This window comes from Macaca nemestrina, chromosome 18 (assembly GCF_043159975.1).
Source record: "Macaca nemestrina isolate mMacNem1 chromosome 18, mMacNem.hap1, whole genome shotgun sequence".
NCBI classification, from domain to species: Eukaryota; Metazoa; Chordata; class Mammalia; order Primates; family Cercopithecidae; genus Macaca; species Macaca nemestrina.
The window spans coordinates 7,296,250-7,318,321 of record NC_092142.1 but is presented as its reverse complement, the minus strand read 5'-3'; the positions used below and the strand labels follow the sequence as shown (position 1 = coordinate 7,318,321).

Sequence of the window (22,072 nt, the reverse complement as noted above, 5' to 3'; positions counted from 1 at the left end):
ATGATTTTGAAGCTGCGTGGAAACTGCAACTTGGACAACACGACATAGTATGGAGACTCATCGGTATACGGAAGGTCATCAAAGCAGGAAGTGTAAAAAATTATCACGAACAAGAGCAGTTGTGTTCATTTTGTCCTATTTTAAATTGAGTACAAAGAAACGGTTTTGCTTCCGCAGACACCTGACCACATTGGCTAACTGACCTAATGCAACAAAATTTCAGAAGCATCTATTTCAGTTTTACTATATTTCACTGATTCTAAACCAAACATTTCTTCACATTTTCATTCTTTTCTTCTTTTTTTTTTGAGATAGAGTCTCACTTGGTTGCCCAGGCTGGAGTGCACTTGCACAATCTCAGTTTGGTGCAACCTCAGCCTCCTGGGTTCAAGCGATTCTTATGCCTCAGCTTCCTGAGTAGCTAGGATTACAGGTAAGCACCACCACGCCCAGCTAATTTTTTTGTATTTTTAGTAGAGACAGGGTTTCACCATGTTGACCAGGCTAGTCTCAAACTCCTGAACTCAGGTGATCCACCTGCCTTGGTCTCCCAAAGTGCTGAGATTACAGGGGTGAGCCACTGCGCTGGGCCCACATTTTCGTATCTTGGAAACTGGAATGCCTTTTGCAATCAATAGTGAGACAAAATTTATTTAGTAACCTTTTTCTTCAATGGTGACACACACATAAGATGCTTCACTGGGCCAGGCTCTGTGGCTCATGCCAGTAATCCCAGCACTTTGGGAGCATGGTGGTGGGTGCCTGTAATCCCAGCTACTCAGGAGGCTGAGGCAGGAGAATCACTTGAATCCTGGAGGCAGAGCTTGCAGTGAGCTGAGATCGCACTACTGCACTCCAGCCTGGTGACAGAGCGAGACTCTGTCTCAATAAAACAAAGAAATGCTTTCACTGGACAGTCAACAGCATCTTTGATGCATGAAATCTCATTAATAACTTTCACTCTTCTCAAGTCCATGCGGTTTGTGATTCTTGACAGCAAATAAATCAAGAGAAATCATTTTATTTTATTATTGGGTTAATAATGTGAACATTCGTGCTCCAATGTTGCATTGAGTAAATAGGATCCACTTCTTGCATGACTAAGGCTGGGTGCGGTGGCTCATGCCTATAATCCCAGCATTTTGGGAGGCCAAGGCAGGTGGATCACCTGAGGTCACGAGTTTGAGACTAGCCTGTCCAACCTGGTGAAACCCCGTCTCTACTAAAAATACAAAAATTAGCTGGGTGTGGTGTCAGGGGCCTGTAATCCCAGCTACTAGGGAGGCTGAGGCAGGAGAATTACTTGAACTCAGGCGGGGGCAGTGAGCCAAGATTGCACCATTGCACTCCAGCCTGGATGACAAAGTGATACTCTGTCAAAAAAAAAAAAAAAAAAAAAAAAAAAAAAAGTGCATAACCAGATTTAATGCACCATTCTGGACCTTGTCATGAAAGTCTTCAGGAATCATTGTTACGAATACCAAAAGGTACTGTAGAACTCAGCTGTTATTAAAATGGGTTTTGGAAGCTCTTGTTTTTGACTCATGAGCATGCATCAGCAACCCCCAGAATGCTTGTTTAATTCAGAGACACCCCAATCCTAGAGCTTCTGACTCAGTTTGCCTGCAGTGAGGATAGAGAACATGCATCTGCAGCAAGTTTTCAGGTGATGCTGATGCTGCTGGACTGGGGACCACATCTGAAAAACCACAGTTCTAGTTTTCTAAGGTGATGGCTCAGTCATTGGGAATTACTACCTGGGAATTAGGAAAGGAGGAGGAAGTCCAGTCGGACCTTGAGACTTTCCTTCTTCCGTTTCAGTCAAAGCAGTCCTGATTTGATCTGTCTCTATATCAGTTTCTGCAGGAGATTTCATGTGAAATAAACGTTTTGCTGCTTTTCTAAAACATGACAGTAATTATTGAAATGGAAACAACCAAAGTTTTAGAGTAAGATAGATCTGGCCTGTGGTCTCAAGTTTTACCATTTAATACTTAATATTTGCAGGTTTTTTGTATTTTGTTTGTTTTTGAAACAGAGTCTTGCTCTGTCATGTAGGCTGGAATGCAGTGGAGCACTCTGGGATCACTCAACCTCCACCTCCTGAGTTCAAGAGATTCTCCTGCCTCAACCTCCCAAGTAGCTGGGACTACAGGTGTGCGCCACCACACCTAGCTAATTTTTGTATTTTTAGTAGAGACAAGGTTTAGCCATATTGCCCAAGCTGGTCTGGAACTCATGGCCTCAAGTGATTGGTCGCCTCAGCCTCCCCACGTGCTGGAATTACAGGCGTGAGCCGCCATGCCTGGCCAATTTAGTTTTTTTTTTTTAATTTTTTAATGTCTTCAAAATGGGGATAATAAAACATACTTGAGGCCTTACAATAATGTAAGAGATGATGTACATGCAACATGTCATTAATACAGCTCCTTGCAGATGGTGGGTGCTTAACAGTTTGTAGCCACTAATAATAAGAATAGAGTCTGATCCTTGCAGGTAAAGATTTTACTGTCCTTACTCCTTCTGTAGACAAGTGGTCGCTTGCACTGACCGAGGGCAGAGCAGCTGTTGTCCAGTGACTTCAGAGGAAGCTGCCAGGTCCCCAGCCCTGGTTAAGCAAGGCTCAGAGCTGCAGTTGGGTTGCAGTATCCAGAGTTTGGAAAGCTGGACACACACTTATTGCCAGGCTCCCTGGGTCCCTGGCCTCTGCAGCATGGCTGATTGCACATGAGCCAGGAAGCATGCCCTGTGAGCAGAAGGGGCCTCGGAACCAGCTTCTGTCTGCAGTAGCTCAACTCGGCCCAGCATTAGACGCCTTTGTTCCTCCGCAGCTTATTACAGGTGCTTGCATAACACAGCAGCCACCACTCTGCAGTGGATACTTAACAGGATCAGTTTGTCAGAAGAAGAAAAAACACCCCCTCCTTGTGTGTGACTCCCCAGTTTTCACGATCTCCCCATCTCCTCTATGATTTGGAACGTGGCAAGTAGCAACGTCATTTGTACCTGAGGTGAAGTTGTTCCCCTCTAACTTAAGTCTCAGCTTTTATTAAAAACATTTAACATTTTGGCTACTATGAAGAAGGACATTAATTCCTGGGGGGGTGGGGGAAGAGATAATAATAAAGAAAAGGATGAAAAAAAAAAAACTCTTCACTAACACATGTGTTTTCAGCTCACAACATCTACAAGAACTGTAGAGAACTTTTGGACTCTATCATTCTTAGAAACTATTTTATCTCATATTGGAACAGCCTGGATGTGGGAGGCAAGGTTTCAATACTCACTACAAAGATAGAAATCTAGCTTTGAAAAGTTCTGAACTCAGACTAGAACAGCTTGAGGGTGTTACTTCAATATTTTCTCTTAAAGGTAAGCTGAGCAGTTACATATGGCAGTCTGCCGTATAGGAAGATCCCTTTACACAACAAGTTATAAGTAAATATGCTTGCAGATGGGTGTCTAAGAGAAAGCGTCTAGTGAAATCAAATAAAACCCTTTACAACGTGTATGAACCAACACATTAATTAAATTGATTGGATTTTGAATTTGTGATTTTTAAAGGCTGTGATTTACTTGATTATACACTTTTACAAACAAATCTGCCTTATGAACTCATTCAAATTCCCAGGGACTCCCACAGACAGCAGCATTAAGCAAGCAAAAAGAAGGTCTAGGACAACTTAAAAAATAAAAGCCACCGTGTAGCAAAGCGAGATTTCTAAGCTAAGTACTTTCTTTCTATTGCTTAGGTTCAGAACATAAAATGTATCTTTAATATAAATGGCTACATCCCCACCTTTGCCTTAATGATGTGTTTGATATATACCGTAGCCATTCATACTAATTACATCATTAATAATGCTTTCTTTGAGAAGCCATCTATGAATACAGCAATGTCAGGAGACATATGGGTCATCTAGAATATCTGCAGATTGGCCTTAAGAATTCACAGTCTCACCTTTAGAAATGGCAATTTATTGATTGCTGAAACAGGAGGGGAAGCTGCCTAAGACATCCTGGTTCAATTCATAACTCCTGATAAGTATAATGGAAAATAGGAACAGGGCAGGAAGATCGTTGTTCACTCGTAGGGGTGAACATAAAGCCTCTGAAAAGGTGCAAAGAAACAGATAACTGATACCCCCAGAAATGCCACGTGCACCCTGGTCTTACGTTTCTAGCTTGGTAAGGAACTTGTCTCCTTGGCTGCTGTTGGCTATGTTAGATTCCAAATATCCCGGACTGAATGGTTGCTATGCGTACAGCCAATGGGCACCTGCCAAGTGCTAGACACTGTACTGAGGACCCTGCAAACATGATCTTTTTATTTATTTATTTTTAATTTTCAGACAGAGTTTAACTCTGTCACCAAGGCTGCAGTGCAGTGGCGTGATCTCAGCTCACGGCAACCTTCCCGCCTCCTGGGTTCAAGTGATTCTCCTGCCTCACCCTCCAGAGTAGCTGGGATGACAAGCACGTGCCACCATGCCCAGATAATTTTGTATTTTTAGTAAAGATGGGGTTTCACCATTTTGTCAGGCTGGGAAGAGAGAGAATCAGAGAGGTCAGGTGACTAAACTGCAATTATACTGCTCACTGCTGAAAGTAGCCAGGAGTCCAAACAACAAGGATGAGACCCAGTGCACAGGTCGTTCCTCCTCATCATCCTCTGTCCTCTGCAAGCCTTCTCCCTGTCCCCCTCCCCACAGAGGAGACTGCAAATAAATTGCCCAGTGTTGCCGGACCAAACGGGCCAGGAAGAGAGAAGCTAGAGACAGAATTAATGAGGCATCGAAGACCATCAGCAGCCTTGATTTTCCTGCTAATTTACATCTTAACCTGCAGGGAATAGGGGCCATTGAAATATTAAACAGGAAGACTGACATCACCATTTTTCCAGAAACGAAGTCCAGAGTCTTTGGTGATTTTAATTTTTTTTAAAAAATTTCTCCTTTATGTCTAATACATAACCAAGTTCCCTTCTTTTAACACTATGTCAATTAGCCAGTAGGAGCCTGTATCTGAATCCTGTTATACAGCAACTCCAGCTGTGTAACTTCCACTACAGCTCTTAAGATTTTTCAGCCTCAGTTTCCTCCTCTGTAAAATAAGGAGAATAAAAGTACCTACTATGTAGGTTGTGTTGAGGCTCTAGTGAATAATGGTATATAAGCTCATGCCTGGCTCATGGTAAGCATCCAGTGTGATGTGTTAAATCGTCCCCCTAAATTCCTATGTTGAAGTGTTAACCTTCAGTGTCTCACAATGTGACTTTATTTGGAGATGGAATCTTTAGAGAGGGAATCAAGTTAAAGTGAGGTCCTCAGAGTGGACCATAAGCCAGTATGACTGGAGTGTTTACAAGAAGAGAAGTACGCATGTTTGGACACAGACATGCATAGAGGGAAGATGATGTAAAGATGCACAGCCTCTCTATGTAGATGGCCCTCTGCAAGCCAGGGATAGGCCTGTGGCAGACCCTTTGCTCACAGGCCTCAGAAGGAACTAATCTTGCCAACACCTTAACTCTGGACATTCAGTCTGCAGAACTGTGAGAGTAACTCTGGTTTAAGCCACCCAACCTGTGGCACTGTGTTATGGCAGTCCAAGCAAACTAATATTGTCAATGTTACGTCTTATCCCTTCCTTTGCTCTCTCCCTACCTAGGTCCAATCTTGAGAATCTTATATCTAATTAATGCTTAGACTCCTGGCTAACCTTGCCTGTGAGCTTGTGAAAGCAAATGGGTTTCATTTTGTGTGCCAGCTCTGATCATCTATAGTCACAGCCTGGAGCATTGCATTGAGAAGGATGGCAAGGCCAGCTCACACTCAGTGGGTAACAGTGCCATGATTGATTAGCAATGTCTGCCATAGGCACAGGAGGGGAAGGTGGAGGGTATGGGCCATGTATTTTTCAGCCCTGCCTAGGCTCTCACTGGTGTATTCATCTTGAAAAACTGTTATTAGACTGAATCTCCTAATGTAGCATTTACATCTTTTTGTCACTCTGTTGAACAGCTTCAAGTAGCTTATTTCTGTCAACCACATAAAATGTATATAGTTTGCTGTCCAGCAAGTCCAACACATTTATATATTGATTTATTCAATAATACAAGAAATACTATAATAAAAATATAATTATTACAATACAATGCAATCAAATACAATCATAATATAATCATCATCTAAGAAATCAAACTGACTCTGGAACATCATACAGCTCAGGGCTCCTTTTATTTAGATTTCTTTACTGCTAATTTTATTTGGGTCGATTTCTTCCCCACCCTGCCTCTTCCAGTTCACATTTCAGACAGTCCAGAAAGAAAAACAGCTTCAGGCCTCCTCTGAATTCACATTTCTGAAGCTGTCTAACCTGACTAGCAAGGTTCCCGGAAATCTCTCTGCCTGGCCCAGCTTTTGCATCATTTGTCCACCCTGGACCAATGACCAACACAGGAGAAGAGCAAACCCTGATTGGTTGGACCTGGGTCACATGTTCATTCCTGCAGCAGGGCAGTGGGTTGCAGTGATTGGAGTGGAAAGGATATTACTGAAAACCAAGGCAGTGGTCAGGAACAACAGAGGCTGTCTCTCTGCCTGCCTCATCTACCCACCCAACCTTAGGTCTCATTTGTTTCCCAACGTTAACTCTGCTCTTACCCTTCTTGTCATATTGCTACCCCAGGTGGGAAATTTTGCTCTCTTTTAGGCCCTAAAAGAGGACGCAGATTTCGGTGAAATATCCCATGATTAGATAGCTGTGCATCTAACACCAACCACTGACAAGAAATAACTTGAAAGGTCAGGGGACTACCAGGAAGATCCTGGAGGAGAAAGGAGTTGAATCAGGAGGAAAATTTAGTTGCATAGATGGAGGAAACAGAGGCACTTCAAATATGAAAGATTAAGACTATTTTGGAAGATTAACAAAGAAGTAGAAAGGTCACTGAGCAGATAAAAGAAATGATGCAATGAAAATTTAAATAATATTTTAAAAGAAATTACCAGATTTAACTGTGAGGCAAGATTGCACATTTACAAGATAATTCAAAATGTCTCAAACCTCTTTGTAAATTTAGCACCATAAACAGAACAGGGAGGGTAAAAATGCTTCCATTCCAAAGTCAAATCAGAGGAAGGGTTAGTAACGGCCAGGAACACTGTTAAGTAGGATTCAGAGGTAGAATTTACTTCCACAGGAAAAAATATTATGATTAAACAGAGATGTACAACATAGTTAACTAGAATAACACAATTGGACCTTACTTGAAGCTCCCAAAACATCTCCTGACATATTGATGTTTAGTGGATGATACTGGCTTTAAAAATGACAATGGAAACTTATGGTGAATCTACCTGTATAGTGAATAATCTAATTAACCTCTCTGTAACTCTGTAGCAAGGAAGTATGTAAATTGCAATTAAGGTCATGATGGGGTCATCAGTTAATGATATACACAAGGATGAAAGAACAGTTTTAAAAGTAAAGGGAAACTTCTAATAATTATATACCAGAGCATCCAATAAATATAAACAGGGCAGAAAGAGAGATGAGGTTAGGAAAGACAGGATAGAGTGTCTGAAGTTAATTATAGCAAATAAAATTTACGGCATCCAGTGTTGAGCTGCCCTTCAGAAAACAGACTGATAAATAAATTCACTGAAAGCCAATTCGGCAAAAATCAATTCATTGAATAATAACAAAAATATCATATTGCTGGAAAACTTATTAAAAGGGCTGGTATTCTTGCAGCCATTTTGTCAATGATTTGTCTGTTCTGCTGAAATGAAGGTCAAACTGTAATATATTCAAGCTATTAGTTCACTGGCTTTCTGAAAACGTCTTAAAAGAGTGGATTGAAACACTACTACACTTGTGATCAAATGGTTGGGGAATCTGGGCTTTGTTTATTAGCATTTGTATATATTTATTTATCTGAGTTTTAGTTTCCTCCTGTAACACAGGAAAAAAAAAATTCTACCCTTCTCTTTAACTTGAAGAGGGTACTGGGAGAACTATCAAAGACAGCTGTTAATTTCTCTCTGATTCTTAAAACTTCAAATAGGTTTTTCCAGAAACCCCTTCTACAGTTTGTGAAAAGCCCAAGGCACTTTATAAAATTTGTGCAGACTGTCAGGGTCCTTACACTCTCACGGGATATATCAGGTTTCCATTTCTTGCCCTTGTTGAGTTTCTGTTACGTTCTCTGTTTCTTGCTGTTGAGTTACCTTTGAATTAAACTGACGCTAATACGAAGCACAGTGACTTTCCTTGACAACAAACACACAAACAAAATGTTCACATGAGGACATTGCATGTGTCAGTCAGGATACACCAGGTCATGCTGTGGCAACAAACGACTGCAAACCTAAAAGGTTCAGGAATAACAGCAGTTTATTTCTTGCTCATATCACCTGTCTATCATGAATTTGGTGGAATGAGCAGGGTGGTGTTGCTTCTCAAAGACTCTCAGCAATCTAGGATGAAGGAAAAGCCATCATCTCAAATATTTCTAGCCACCATGTCAGAGGGATAAGAAATTTCTAGAAACTCTCGCATCAGCAATAAAACGTTCCAGCATCTGTCACTTTCATTTATAGTTCATTGGCCAGAACTAGTCTCATGGCCCCACTCAGATCACAAGAAGTTCAAGCAGTGCCCAGCAGGAAAGAGACAGAATCCTTGTTGATGAGCCCGCATGGTGACCATATAATATATTGCTTGGGGAAGTTGAAAGATTTACATTGTAGCAACATAAGTATTAGCTATCACTTCTCTTAGAAGTCCTTGCATACAGGCCACCATGTATCTCACCCAGTCTCTCTTCTCTCTTTCCTACCCTCATGTGTCTTTCACAGCTCCATCCCTCTTAGAAGCCACAACATCCTCAAATTCCTCCTATATGCTTAAGCGGCATGACTCGGCTCTCTGAAGCACTTATCCCCTACTTTTTGCCAATCCAAGACTCTGGGTACATTTTGTAACTACCATTTGCAGAAACCTAAGTTCTTTGTCTGGAGGCAATCCCTTCCCTATTCACTTTGAATGGGTATTTTGGGTATAGGAAGAAGACCGTTAGATGAATTATTCTCCTAGTTACACAAGGAAAATGTAACTCTGTGTGTTAAAGCAATTTATACAATTTAAAAGTCCTGTAGAAATAATTCTTACCATATTGGAAACTTCTCTGGGCCTCTACTGTTTCACTGCTTGTTCTGACTATATCAGTGTGGGCTTGTCCATAAAAATGTGTTGTGAACTCTAAAACAGTATGCAAAACTGCAAAGACACGGATATTGTTGCACACACACAAGACTCTGTGACTATGAATTCAGAAGTTGTTCCAAATTCCAAGCCCTGAGAGTCAATGCTCTTTTTCTGTGTGGTCGCAGTAAGTACGCATTTTATGGTCTGATATCAAGTAGAAGTCAAGCTTCCCCACTACTCTGGTTTTGTCTGTCTTTGTGATTTAATAATGCAGTCCATATTGGAAGCTGATGTAGTTATGTCAGTTATTAGAGAATTACATTTTTGTGTTCTGCTAAAGGGAAGTAAAGATTAGCTCTGCCAGATGCACACATAAAACTAGATAGAGGCATACCTCCAAGTCAACCCATCCATCTTTCTCTAGGACATGTCAACATGTGCGATTTTTGAAATATGGACTGTATTAAAAATGTTAAATGCACTTTTTAAATGTAACCACTGCAGAAATAAGATATCTTTTTTTTCATTCATCTGCTTTTTTTGTTGACTGTTGTTTGGTGTTATTTTTCTTCAGCAGGACTGTCTATGTTTGTTAAGCACCAGTAAATGGCCAGTTATGAAGCAAACACAAAATATACATATGAATATTTAATAAGAAACAATAGCAGAAATATAGTGTGCATTTGTTGCTCCACTGGAAAACTATATTCATTATTCTACAAATTATTCTTCCATAAATATTTCAGAAACTTGAAAAAAGGTTAGAATAGTGTATCCAGTACTTGGTGGGCTAAAAGCACTTTTGCATCTACACTATAATGAATGCCAATCCCAATGCCATACCTCACATCTGAAATCCATCTTTCGGTCAGTTTTAGGAGATACAGTTATTTCATGTTTTCTTGTAATGCAAATATAAATAAGAAAAAGCGCACCAATTACCATGCAGGGACTATGGGTTCTTTCTTGATCAGATGGCAGATAACAACTTCCTTGGTTCCAGTCAAGATTAAGAAATAGAACCCTAGCTGTGAAATGTACTCCGAAAATAAATAAATAAATAAATGCAAGCCTTCTAGTATGGTGCATCATAAAGTCCAAGGCTTCTCAGTCTATTAATTTTTATAGAAGCGACTTAATTTTTTGCAAACAAGTATTTATTAAGTGCCTACTATGTGCTAGGTACTGTGGTATGTGATGAAGATAAAATAGTGACAAAAACCAAGGTGGTGATTTTTGATATCACTTCATTTTTGAAGAGGGACTTTGTTTCAGCTAATTAACTTTGCACAGAATACAGGCTCATTTCAGGGGTTGGATGGTATCAGTATTATTTTTCTTTGATGGTGGAATAGTCCACAAGTCATTCATTATCCACTGAATATGGTGACCAGGAAGCAGTTGGATGATTCTAGGACAATTCCCAAGAATAGAAAGACTGGATGTAAGGAATCCAAGATGGATTTTGTTGCTGATTCTTTTTGTTTTGCTTGGTTTTTTGGTTTGTTGTTGTTGTTGTTGTTGTTGTTGTTGTTGTTGTTGATAGAGGGTCTTTCTCCCTCTGTTGCCCAGGCTGGAGTGCAATGGCGCAATCATGGCTCACTGCAGCCTCAATCTCCAGGCTTTCTTCTGGATCAAGTGATCCTCCTGCCTCAGCTCCCTGAGATGCTAGGACTATAGATGTGTGTTACTATGCCTGCTTTTTTGTTGTGGTTGTTTAATTATTATTTTGGAGGGCAGGGTTCACTCTGTTGCCCAGGCTGAAGTGTAGTGACATGATCACAGCTCACTGCAACCTCCACCTCCTGGACTCAAGTGATCCTCCCACCTCAGCCCTTTAAGTAGCCTGGACTCCAGCCATGCACTACCATGACCGGCTAATTTTTTGTATTTTTTTCTAGAGATGGGGTTTCACCATGTTCCCCAGGCTGGTCTTGAACTCCTGGCCTCAAATGATCCTGCTGCCATGGCTTCCCTAAATGCTGCTATTACAAGCATGGGCCACCATGCCCAGCTGTAGTGTTGCCTCATTTAGGCTACCAGAGAAGGGGAGCTTACAGTATCAGGAAAATATAACTTCTCCTATGTTAAAATTATTTTTATCCAGATGTGGTTCAACTCTGAACTTCTCTGCTGAAATAAACAAGGCCTTAACACGTCTACTATTTTCCTTAACCACGGCCTTGCTTCAGACATAAACATAATTTGTAGTCTTTGCCGGAGCACTGAATTGATGTATACTGCAGTTAATGGTGAGTCAAAAAATTCAAAGACTCACAGCCAATTTTGTGTGAGTCACGGAAAGAAGCCTCACATTATAACTGGACCCTCAAAAACCACCACCAACTGGAGAGACGTGGGTCACGTCAGACAGGAGAGGTCAAAGCTGTGTATCAAGGACAGAATAAAACACAAATATTTCTCTAAAGAACTCACTCCCACCATAATGAGTTGCATTGTTTAGACAACCTAAAACTGTTCAGAGATACTGAAATTTCCTGAATTACAGTAGTAATAATATCATCATCATCAACAGTAGCACTGTAATAACTACAAAGATGATTATGTGCATAAGCATTGTAGGTGTTATATGATTAAATGGTATAAGCAACTTAGGGTAACACAGTCAACAGATAAGATTACAACCTACATTTTGAGTCTTTACATTTTTCCCCCTTTCCTTGACCACACTTGTTCCCACTCACAGCTTCTTCCCTGTTTTCTGCCCAACTTGGAATCGTTTTTAAGATGAGTGGCATGGGCTATGAAGCCAGGCTTCTTGGTTTCTTATTTTATTTCAAAACAATGTTTTTCTTTTATTATTATTTCAATACTTTGGGGGAAACAGGTAGTGTTCTTTACATGGCTAAGTTCATTAGGGTGTCATTTCTGAGATTTCCGTGCCCCCATCACTCAAACAGTATGTAGTCTTTTATCCCCCACCTCCCACCGTTCCCCTCAAATCCCCAGAGTCCATTATGTCATTCTCATGCCTTTGTGTCCTCATAGCTTAGCTCCCACTTATAAGTGAGGATATGTTAGTATATTAATACAATGTCAAGTAACTCAGGAATGGAAAACCAGCTAAGCTATGAGATGCTTGGTTTTCCATTCCTGAGTTACTTCACTTAGAATAACGGCCTTCCACTTCATCCAGGTTGTTGCAAATGCCATTCTTGATGGAGTCTTGCTCTGTCGCCCAGGCTGGAGTGCAGTGGTCTGATCATGGCTCACTGCAACCTCCACCTCCTAGGTTCAAGCAATTCTCCTGCCTCGGCCTCCTGAGTAGCTGGACTACAGGCACCTGCCACCATGCCTGGCTAATTTTGTATTTTTAGTGGAGATGCACTTTCATCATGTTGGCCAGGCTGGTCTCAAAACTCCTGACCTCAGGTGATTCACCCACCTCAGCCTCCCAAAGTGCTGGGATTACAGGTGTGAGCCACTGTGCCTGACCTATTTAATTCCTTTTTATGGCTGAGTACGGTGTGTGTGTATATACACACACTATATTTCCTTTATCCACTTGTTCATTGATGGGCATTTGGGCTGGTTCCGTATTTTTGAAATTGTGAATTGTGCTGCTATAAACACTCGTGTGCAAGTGTCTTTTTCATATAATGACTTCTTTTCCTCTTGGTAGATACTGGATCGACTAGTATTTCTACTTTTAGTAAAAATACGAAATGCTTCACAAGTTCCCATGTCATTGTTGCACAGGGGTCGTGCTAATCTTCTCTGTATCATTCCAACTTTAGTGGATGTGCCGTTGAAGTGAGCAATGGTTTCCTATTTCAGATACTATGCTTCCTAGCTGTCTGACTTTATGCAAGTTCCTTAATGTTTCAAAGCCTCGGTTTCCTCATCTGGAAAATGGCAACAACAAAGCTCACAGAGTTGCTCCAATAATTAAGCAAGAAAACACACGTGCATCTGATTTTCATGGTGATGACGACAATGAGAGCGTGATAGTGACAGTGACAATGATTACACCATAAATTCTCACATTTTCCTCCTAAACCTATGAATGGAGAGAATCTCACAGCTCGTGTAAAATCTCACAGAATCCCAATAAAAACTAGATGTGTAATGTGTTTAACTCAATAGTTTATGCAGGAAAGTTTTTCTTTTTTTTTAAGCTGAAAATAATTACAAGAACACAGCTATAATTCACTGTCATAGCCTTGAGGAAGCTTCATGCAATTGCAGAAGACACACATAAAACTGAAAAATTGAAAGCCTATTTGAAATATGTAGTCATAGTGAGCACTTCTTGTTTAATTGCATTCTGCTTACATAACTAAAAGACCTAAATTAAAGCATAATCATGTCTCTAATGATTTTACACTCTTTTTCTCCCTCCAACATAAGGAAGCTCAAGGTGTTAAAAGAGTTATGCTTTGGGACCAAGATAACTAATGCATAAATTAAACATCCATTTCATACGTTTATTTACATAAATGAAAAAGGAGGCAAAAATCTCTACTCCTAGTTTATTCCTTCTTCACACTTCAGGAGGAAGGTTTGCTATAGATTATTTTTTTTTTCCAATGCATAGAAACTAAAAGTTTCTCAAGTAAGAAATACCAGATACAGATTTCAAAACTTTGGGTGGCTTTGCATAGCCTCGGAAATGCTGAGAATATAGAATACGCTCCAGTATATCTAATTATCTTTATAAAATCTCTCAAAATCAATAGCATTATACTCAAGACCAGCTGCGGCCGGGGAACTCAAACAGAGCAAGTGTCAGGGAGGTTACTGAGAAGTATGGCTTTCTTCCTAATAGCACTATTTTTATGGAACATAGAGTGTTTGAATTGTCATATTCTGTTAACTCTTTTAAAGACCCAAACAGAATTTAACCATTTTGTTTGAAGCAATCAATTCAACTCTATTCTCAGTATTATTATTATTTGCACTTTTAACTCCTAAAGGACAAAAAAGGCAGATTTTGAGACAACTGTAAATCTAGCTCACCCTGGATTATAAATTTTGCTAGCACAGTGTGCAATGATTCTACTTTAACTGTTGCCATTGCAGGAATATTCAAAGCAGTGGCACATTAACTGGGTGTTTTGTTGCCCTTCCAGGTGTTTTTTCTCTTTTTAAAGAATGTTTCCAATATAAACAGGAACCAGACTTTCAAATAAGAGAATTCGAGGGAATTCAGAGAAGCCTGAAACCTAAAGAAAAGGGCTAATTCAGCTGTTTCCTAAGTTGAGTTTTTAGAAACAGTTCATAAAGTGTTAAAAGGTGATAGGTTAAAAAAAAAAAAAAGAGCTATGGTCATAGTAAAGCTATTATTACTATGAGAAAGAGAGAAAGAGAGAAACAGAGAGGAGGGAGAAAGGAAGAGAGGGAGATAGACTGCAGAGAAGCACAACTACCCCAAGTTGTCCAACTGGATAGATGTGTTGTATTCATTTATACGGCAGTTATTAACTCTCTACTATGTGCTGGTCTCCATGCTAGGTGCTGAGCATAAGTTGATGACTAAGATATACATAGTACCGCTCTCACAGTTTTCCATTTGGTGAAAGAGTGAGGGTATCATATTATCACATAATATGTACCATTACAACGATGCTATGAAAAGACAATTAAGGGTTATATAACTGAGAGGCTTTCCAGAAATGATGCCTACACACAATCATAATCAACAACGGGATTGATTATACAAAGTGTTTCAGACATCCCCATGCTCTACACCCAGGGACACACACATACTCTCTCTCTCTCTCTTTCTCTCACTGTCTCTCTCTCTCTTCGTCTCTGAAAGACCACAGATAGTGAAAAAGTGCCATCAAATGTGGATTTAGGACACGACAGGCTAAGCAGCAACTGCACCTTGATGGCCACTGACAGAATTTCCAGACTTGATCCTAAAATCAGTGGGAGGTATGGTAGAAATTTCAGCAAGAATGATGGTGATCATGTAACAGAAAATCACTCTTACTGGTATATGGAGAATGGATTAATGGAGACAAGAGTGAAGGAAGAAAGGCCAGTTTAGAAGTGTTGACAGCACTCCAGGCAAGAGGGAAGAGTGGCTTTGGCCAGAAGAATAGAGGGAGAATGGAGAGAAGCAAAAAGTTTCAGTCAATAATGACGAGGGGACAATTCATTGGACTTGATCTTTGGGCATGAGGGGTAAGGGTGAGGAAAGAGTCAAGAGTGATTTTTCAGGCTGGGCGTGGTGGCTCACGCCTATAATCCCAGCACTTTGGGAGGCCAAGGTGAGCAGATCATTTGACCTCAGGAGTTTGAGACCAGCCTGGCCAACATAGTGAAACCCCATGTCCACTAAAATATACAAAAATTAGCCAGGCGTGATGGCACGTGCCTGTAATCCCAGCTATTCAGGAAGTTGATGCAGGAGAATCAGTTGAACCCACGAGCGGGAGGTTACAGTAAGCCAAGATCATGCCAATGCACTCCAGCCTCCAGCCTGGGGGACACAGCAAGACTCCATCTCAAAAAAAATAAATAAAAGGGGGGAGGGATTTTCAGACACATGGAATTAAACTTCAGTTGTTTTATTTAAAGAAAAGAAAAGAAAAATACCTTCATCAAATTCCATCCTAAAGAACGTAAGAAGAAAGATAAGTCAACTGGTCCATTCCTAAGACTCTGCCTACTTTATATGCATCTGTGAGTTCATTTGCTTTCCAATATTTAATGAGCACCTGTTATTCACCTGATACTGGGCTTCATCCACTTACATCCAAGTCCACAGGAATATGGACACTTCTGGATAGAACTGGAAAAACTCTGAATTTTTATTCTCTTTATAAATGAGTTTTAATTCACGCCTCTCGAAGTTAGGGCCTTTTATTAGTGACTGTAAATCTCAGAGAGACAAGAAGTCATAAGAATCTGAAATTGCCTTATAAATTAGTTGCTAGTAGTGAAACAGTTGTTTAGTTTGTTGAGGGGCTGGGGTGGCGAGGAATTTTGGTGTTGAAATAATTATTGAACATTACTGAACCAAATAATTAAACTGTGCTGTAAAATTATGGTTATGGTAATATTCCCATCATTTGTTTTGTTTCTGCTCATCTAAATTATGATTTTTGTTATTGCTTTGCAAAGCTACAATATAACAGTCAAACCTGAAATTAAAACCAACCTGCAAAAGTTATACAAGGTGATCCAATATGTTCTACTAGCAATTATTCATGGCAAATTATATCACGAAGCTCTTAAATCCTTGTTGCAAAGCTAGCCAGACGTGCGTCAACTAAAACCTGAGATATTTATAGGTATCAGAAGTGAGGTACGACTTGCTGAAACAATCAAAATGCAAAGGAGATGTCTGAAAATCCAATGGGAGCATCTTGGAATATCAGATTTCTGTTTCCTAGCAGTGCTAAATTTCAGTACTGCTGACAAGGAAAAAGGCACTGATTTTTTCAAGTGACCAAAGGGAACACTCTCTCCTTCACTGCCCCACCCCAGGCTGCTAACTCCTTGCTCTGCCTGCAAAATTCTAGGTGAAATAAGGTTTTCGGGCCAAACCCTAAAACCCATTCCTTAGCACCTTGTGAAAACGAGGTGGTCCAAAACTCTTAAGCAAAAATCATCATTATCATCATCATCACCATCATCCAAAAAGAAAGAACTGAAAGATATGCATAGATCTCACAGCATCAACATAGGAAATGTTCCCTTTGATCCCTTATTTTATAGGCCCTAGAACTAGTGAGCAGTCCCCCAGGTGCTGAGATGATGTAAGTAATTTATGGCTTTGAATTGTTTTTAGTGTGGGGAGACATACGTTCTGAACAGATTCCCCTTCATTCCTGATTCCCGTGAAGCAGTCAGCTCATGTGTCTTCAAAACCAACCAGAATTAAGTAGTTGGAAATTCCACATCAAGCTAATGCTGTTTAGAATTCTACTCATTTCCAATCGGTCAACACGGTTCTCTAGAGTCACATGGCTTTGCAAATGGGATGAATGTGTGTTCTAGAATTTATTTTGACAAGGATAAAAATCCTAGTTCTAAGACATCAGAGTTGATAAGATTCCGATTATATTTTTCCTGTTCTCCCTTTCTCTATTTCATCCTACTCTGCACAGAAATTAATGTTAATCTCCTTTTATGAACAAAAAGGATTCATACAACCCTTTTATATGTGTTGAAAAACTCAGGGCATTTACATTAAAGAAAAAACTCAAAAGACAGTAAGTGAACTCCTTCCTAATACAAGACAGCTAGCATAGTAGTTAATAACAGAATCTGGAGTTTGAAAGACCCACGTTTGACTCTTTCTCTGCCTACGACTGTGGGATTTGTGAACAGTGACCCTCTGAGCTCATTTCTTCATCTAGCAGTGGCAAGATATAAAAAGTATTTACTTGATAAGGTTCTTATGAGGAACATATTGACACCAAGCACTTTGCTTATATAGGTGGTCAGCAAATGTCAGTGATAATGGCAAGTGGGGGAAGGAAGAGATGAGAGTGCAAAGCAGCAGAAGATATGACAGGCCAGCAGGAGGCAAGATGCATCAGCCAGTATGGGCTACATGATGCTGCTATAATAAACAGCCCATGAAGTTAGTGGCTTATAGCAATAAAAGTTTATTTCTTATTTGTGCCATGTGCCTAATGTAGGTTGGCTGGAACTTTTGCTTTTTGTAGTCACTCAGGGACATGAGCTGACAGACGGTTTATTTCAACTCATGTATCCAAAAATCTCTAAGGCAAGGGCTAGAAAATGTGGTAAATCACAAAATGTCACGTCAAGCATCCACCCAGAAGACAGTCATATCACCTCCCTGCATATTTCATTAGTCAAAGTCAGTCACGTGGCCAAGCCCATCTTTCAAGAAGCAAAAAGATGCAATCCTATCACCCATCTTTAAGAAATATTGGCTGGGTGCAGCATGCTCATGCCTATAATCTCAGCACTTTCAGAGGCTGAGGCAGGTGGATCACCTGAGGTCAGGAGTTCTAACTAGCCTGGCCAGTGTGGTGAAACGCCATCTCTAGGAAAAATACAAAAATTAGCTAGGCGTGGTGGTATGTGCCTGTAATCCCAGCTACTCGGGAGACTGAGGCAGGAGAATCACTTGAACCCGGGACGCAGAGGTTGCAGTAAGCCAAGATCGTACTACTGCACTCCAGTTTGGGTGACAGAGTGAGACTCTCTCTCTCAAAAAAAAAAAAAAAAAAAAAAAAAAAAAAAAAAAAAAAGAAAAAAAAAGGGAAAAGAAATCATAAACCAATAAATGTGAAGCACTGGCTTGAATCTGACTTTCCTACCTTGCCCTGGCAACTTTACCAGTTTGAACACTAACCCACAAGAAAACTTACAGAAATGTGTCTAGATCCACAGTCCCTTTACAGACACTTATCTATCATAGATGAATCCACTCTGTTTTACCATCCAGTCACTTTCTCTGTCCATCTTATGATAAACCACTTCCTGTGTCCACTGCTGCTGACCAGGAAGTACTTCTGTTTCTATATACTAAATGACCTGGAGGCTGTAACATATAACACTGAGAGACTTTAATGAAAAAAAAATAGGAATTATTTGCTAATGTAAAATGAATATTTACTATTTATCAGTACTTTGATCAAAATTTCACATATTAATTTTCTCAACACCCATATAGGAAAAACATTACTATCATACCTATTTTTCAAACAAGTTAATTGAAATATAGTAGTTTTAGCTTCTCAGAAGAAGCAAATAGAGAAATCAGAATTCAACTGCCAATTTATCTGTTCAGGATGCTTGACTTCTATATTTGATTACTCTCTTGTTTAAGAGGGCTGCTATGGAATGACTGTATAATACATTGTTGAAACTGGGACACCTGTCAGCAGAAAGGGGAATGTTAACAATTACACTAGGATCAAGGGATAAACAGGACTTGTTCTGAGCAAATATAAAGGCAATGATGCCATGGGTAATTGACACATTAATTGATAAATATGTGTTGGATCCCTTTTTTTTTTTTTTTTTTTGAGACAGAGTCCTGTGCTCTGTCACCCAGACAATCTCAGCTCATTGCAACCTCTGCCTCCTGGGTTCAAGTGATCCTTCTGCCTCAGCCTCCCGAGTAGCTGGGACTACAGGCCTGTACCACCACACATGGCTAATTTTTGCATTTTTAGTAGAGATGACGTTTTGCCATGTTGGCCAGGCTGGTCTTGAACTCCTGACCTCAACTGATCTGCCTGTCTCGGCCTCCCAAAGCGCTGAAATTACATGAGTGAGCCTCCACGCCCGGCCCCCTTTCTTCTCTTAATCCTCGTTAGTTTCTCAGATGAACAAAAATTCTGGATTATAAAGGTCATTAAAAACAATCACTACCCCAAGAGAGTTTATTCCTTGTACAAAACCATCATCAGAGCCAATAATGATCCAGAAGGAGCTCTCCATCCTCCATCGATGCTCATCAGAAAGGAAAAAAAAAAAAAAAAAGGAAGAAAAAAAAGTATTTTTTTTTCCCTACAGAAAGACTTACATAGCTTCATGCTTTTCTTTGCAAGACCAAGATGAAAACTCACGAAACATCTGCACTTCGTACATCTCCAAGCTAAAACCTGACTGCTTTATGGGAAATTCATACTGGAAGTGTTCTTGCTGGTTAGAATGGAGTCTTTAAATACAATCTATAAAGAACAGCTAATACAGACTCTAACTAGAGGGTTTTCTGTCTGTTTAAAACAGTATGACCTTTAGATATTGTCACGTAGCTAAGGACCCATCAGGGCTGGTTTCCTTATCTTGATGCTTTGTGTGGCAACTACTATACATGCAAAAGTTACAACCTTAGAAAATCCTAACCATTAAAAAAAAGTCCTTTGTGAAACACAGTTTTTGCATTATATATTTTTTGCTTAACACAAAGATGCAGATGGGAAAGACACTAGAAGTCATGGAGATGATGGATAAGGTTTGATTTTTTTTTCTTCTTTATTAGACCCATCAACAGAGTTCCATTATGACACCGTAAGAAGTGATCTATTTCCTTGTTTCATCATAGCTTGAAACTTAAAGTCCATCAGCCACCCTATCCACAAAAATGAAAAGTGGTAGGAAAGTAGTTTACATTTCCCGAACATTAAAAAATAATGAGAAGAGATTGAAGTAATAAAGAACTACCAGAGATAAGGTGAGCAAAGCTCTTTTATAATATAAAGAAAAATGCATATTAGATAGAAAAAGAGCTGGGGAAAGAAAAGGACAGGGGAATTATTTTACATAAAAATATCGTCTTTTGGCTTCTATTTCAACCCAGATTTATTCTTTTCTTTCCAGATTTATTCAAATGTTGTGCTAGCCAATATTACTCCCTCTTTTTTCCCTGATTGTTTCTTCAATGCATTTCTTACATGATTTAGACATTACTGGGCAAGAACCAAATGGGTTGGCTTTTTCAGGTAATGTTTTAACACTAAGTTACTTAGAAGGCAAAAGTCTTGTCAGGAAGAAATAAGCCTACATGCAAAAAAGGGAGAAGTTAATTGTACCTGAAAATTCTCAGTGTGCAACTGTTATCTAATTCTGCTTACAAATAAAGCAGGAAAAAATACAACAAATAAACCCATTTGTGAAAGGTGATAAAATAGCAAATGAGAGGCAAAATGAGAAGGTAAAATGAACTTATTAATTAAATGAATTAGGGAACACTATGTTGTCACATATCATGAAGAAGAATAAATATCAGTGCATAGTATCTTATTAAATTAAAAAATAATGGATCACAAAATATTATCTACAATTAATACAAATTGTATTTCTAACACCCGATACAATTCCTGGAACATAGTAGCAAATAATTAACCATGTGTTAAAAAATATGAAGATACCTTGGTGTGTGGGGCTAGAAAGGAAATATCAAAATGGTGCACACTAATCATAAACAGTGGTAAAATGAGAAACGATTTTTCTTGTGTTTTTCTGCAAGTTTCATGTTATCTACAATGAACACATATTATTGAAGTAATTATTATAAGTACTTGAAAAACCTACTCCAGGTCAGGCGCAGTGGCTCAGTCTGTAATCCCAGCACTTTGGGAGGCCAAGATGGGTGGATCACCTGAGGTCAGGAGTTCGAGACCAGCCTGGCCAACATGGCAAAACCCCATCTGTAGTAAAAATACAAAAATTACCCAGGCATGGTGGTGGGCACCTGTAATCCCAGCTATGTGGGAGGCTGAGGCTGGAGAATCGCTTGAACCCAGGAAGTGAAGGTTGCAGTGAGCCAAGATCGCGCCACTGCACTCCAGCCTGGGCAACAAGAGAAAAACTCCATCTCAAAAAGAAAAAAAAAGAAAGAAAAGAAAAGAAAAACCCACTCCAACAATGGCACAGGGATTGTGGAACAGGGCTCATTTTTTACTCTTGTGTTTTCGATTTATCACCAAAAAGAAAAACCAAAAACGTCCCTCTTGTTTTGATGGGTATCCATTCACACAACATCAGAAAAAAGGGAATTGGCCTCAACAAAATACCTAAGTAGTACATGTCTCTCCTCATTGTTTTTAAACCCACATTAGAGGAAAAAGACACTTAAAAATATAGGTTGAACAGAGCAACATATTCTAGGAAGTAACTTTTTCGTCAGGATTCCATACGTTATTAAAAGGCTTTAAAAGCCAGTTTGGAATTTTCCATCATGAAGCAAATGAAACATTTGAATTAGATCTTTGATTTGCAAACATCCTGCCTTTGATAGATCCAGCCTGTTTTGACATATTAGCCCATGATTTTAAAAAAAAAAAAAAGTAAGGGGAAAATACGGGGGTTTAAATCTAAAGCTAAATTTTTAATTAAGGTTTTTTTTTAATGTTATTTTGAGATTATGTCATTTCTACTATTTTGGCCATGATGA

At 39.6% G+C, this 22,072-nt stretch overlaps 1 protein-coding gene, 1 long non-coding RNA gene and 1 other non-coding gene across 3 annotated transcripts in view; 1 reads left to right on the top strand and 2 right to left on the bottom strand.

The window, feature by feature from the left end:
- The window catches only part of LOC105467818 (RNA binding fox-1 homolog 1), a 2,482,591-nt gene that overhangs the window by 824,570 nt on the left and 1,635,949 nt on the right, over positions 1 to 22,072 (bottom strand).
- LOC112424297 (U6 spliceosomal RNA) lies at positions 12,889 to 12,995 on the bottom strand. The gene has a single exon (XR_003015027.1). It is a non-coding gene; the product is annotated as a U6 spliceosomal RNA (small nuclear RNA).
- Positions 20,237 to 22,072, top strand: part of LOC139359726 (uncharacterized) — a 30,290-nt gene continuing 28,454 nt past the window's right edge. Inside the window, exon 1 of the long non-coding RNA XR_011616093.1 lies at positions 20,237 to 20,350. This is a non-coding gene — a long non-coding RNA (uncharacterized lncRNA). The remainder of the gene's footprint in view (positions 20,351 to 22,072) is intronic.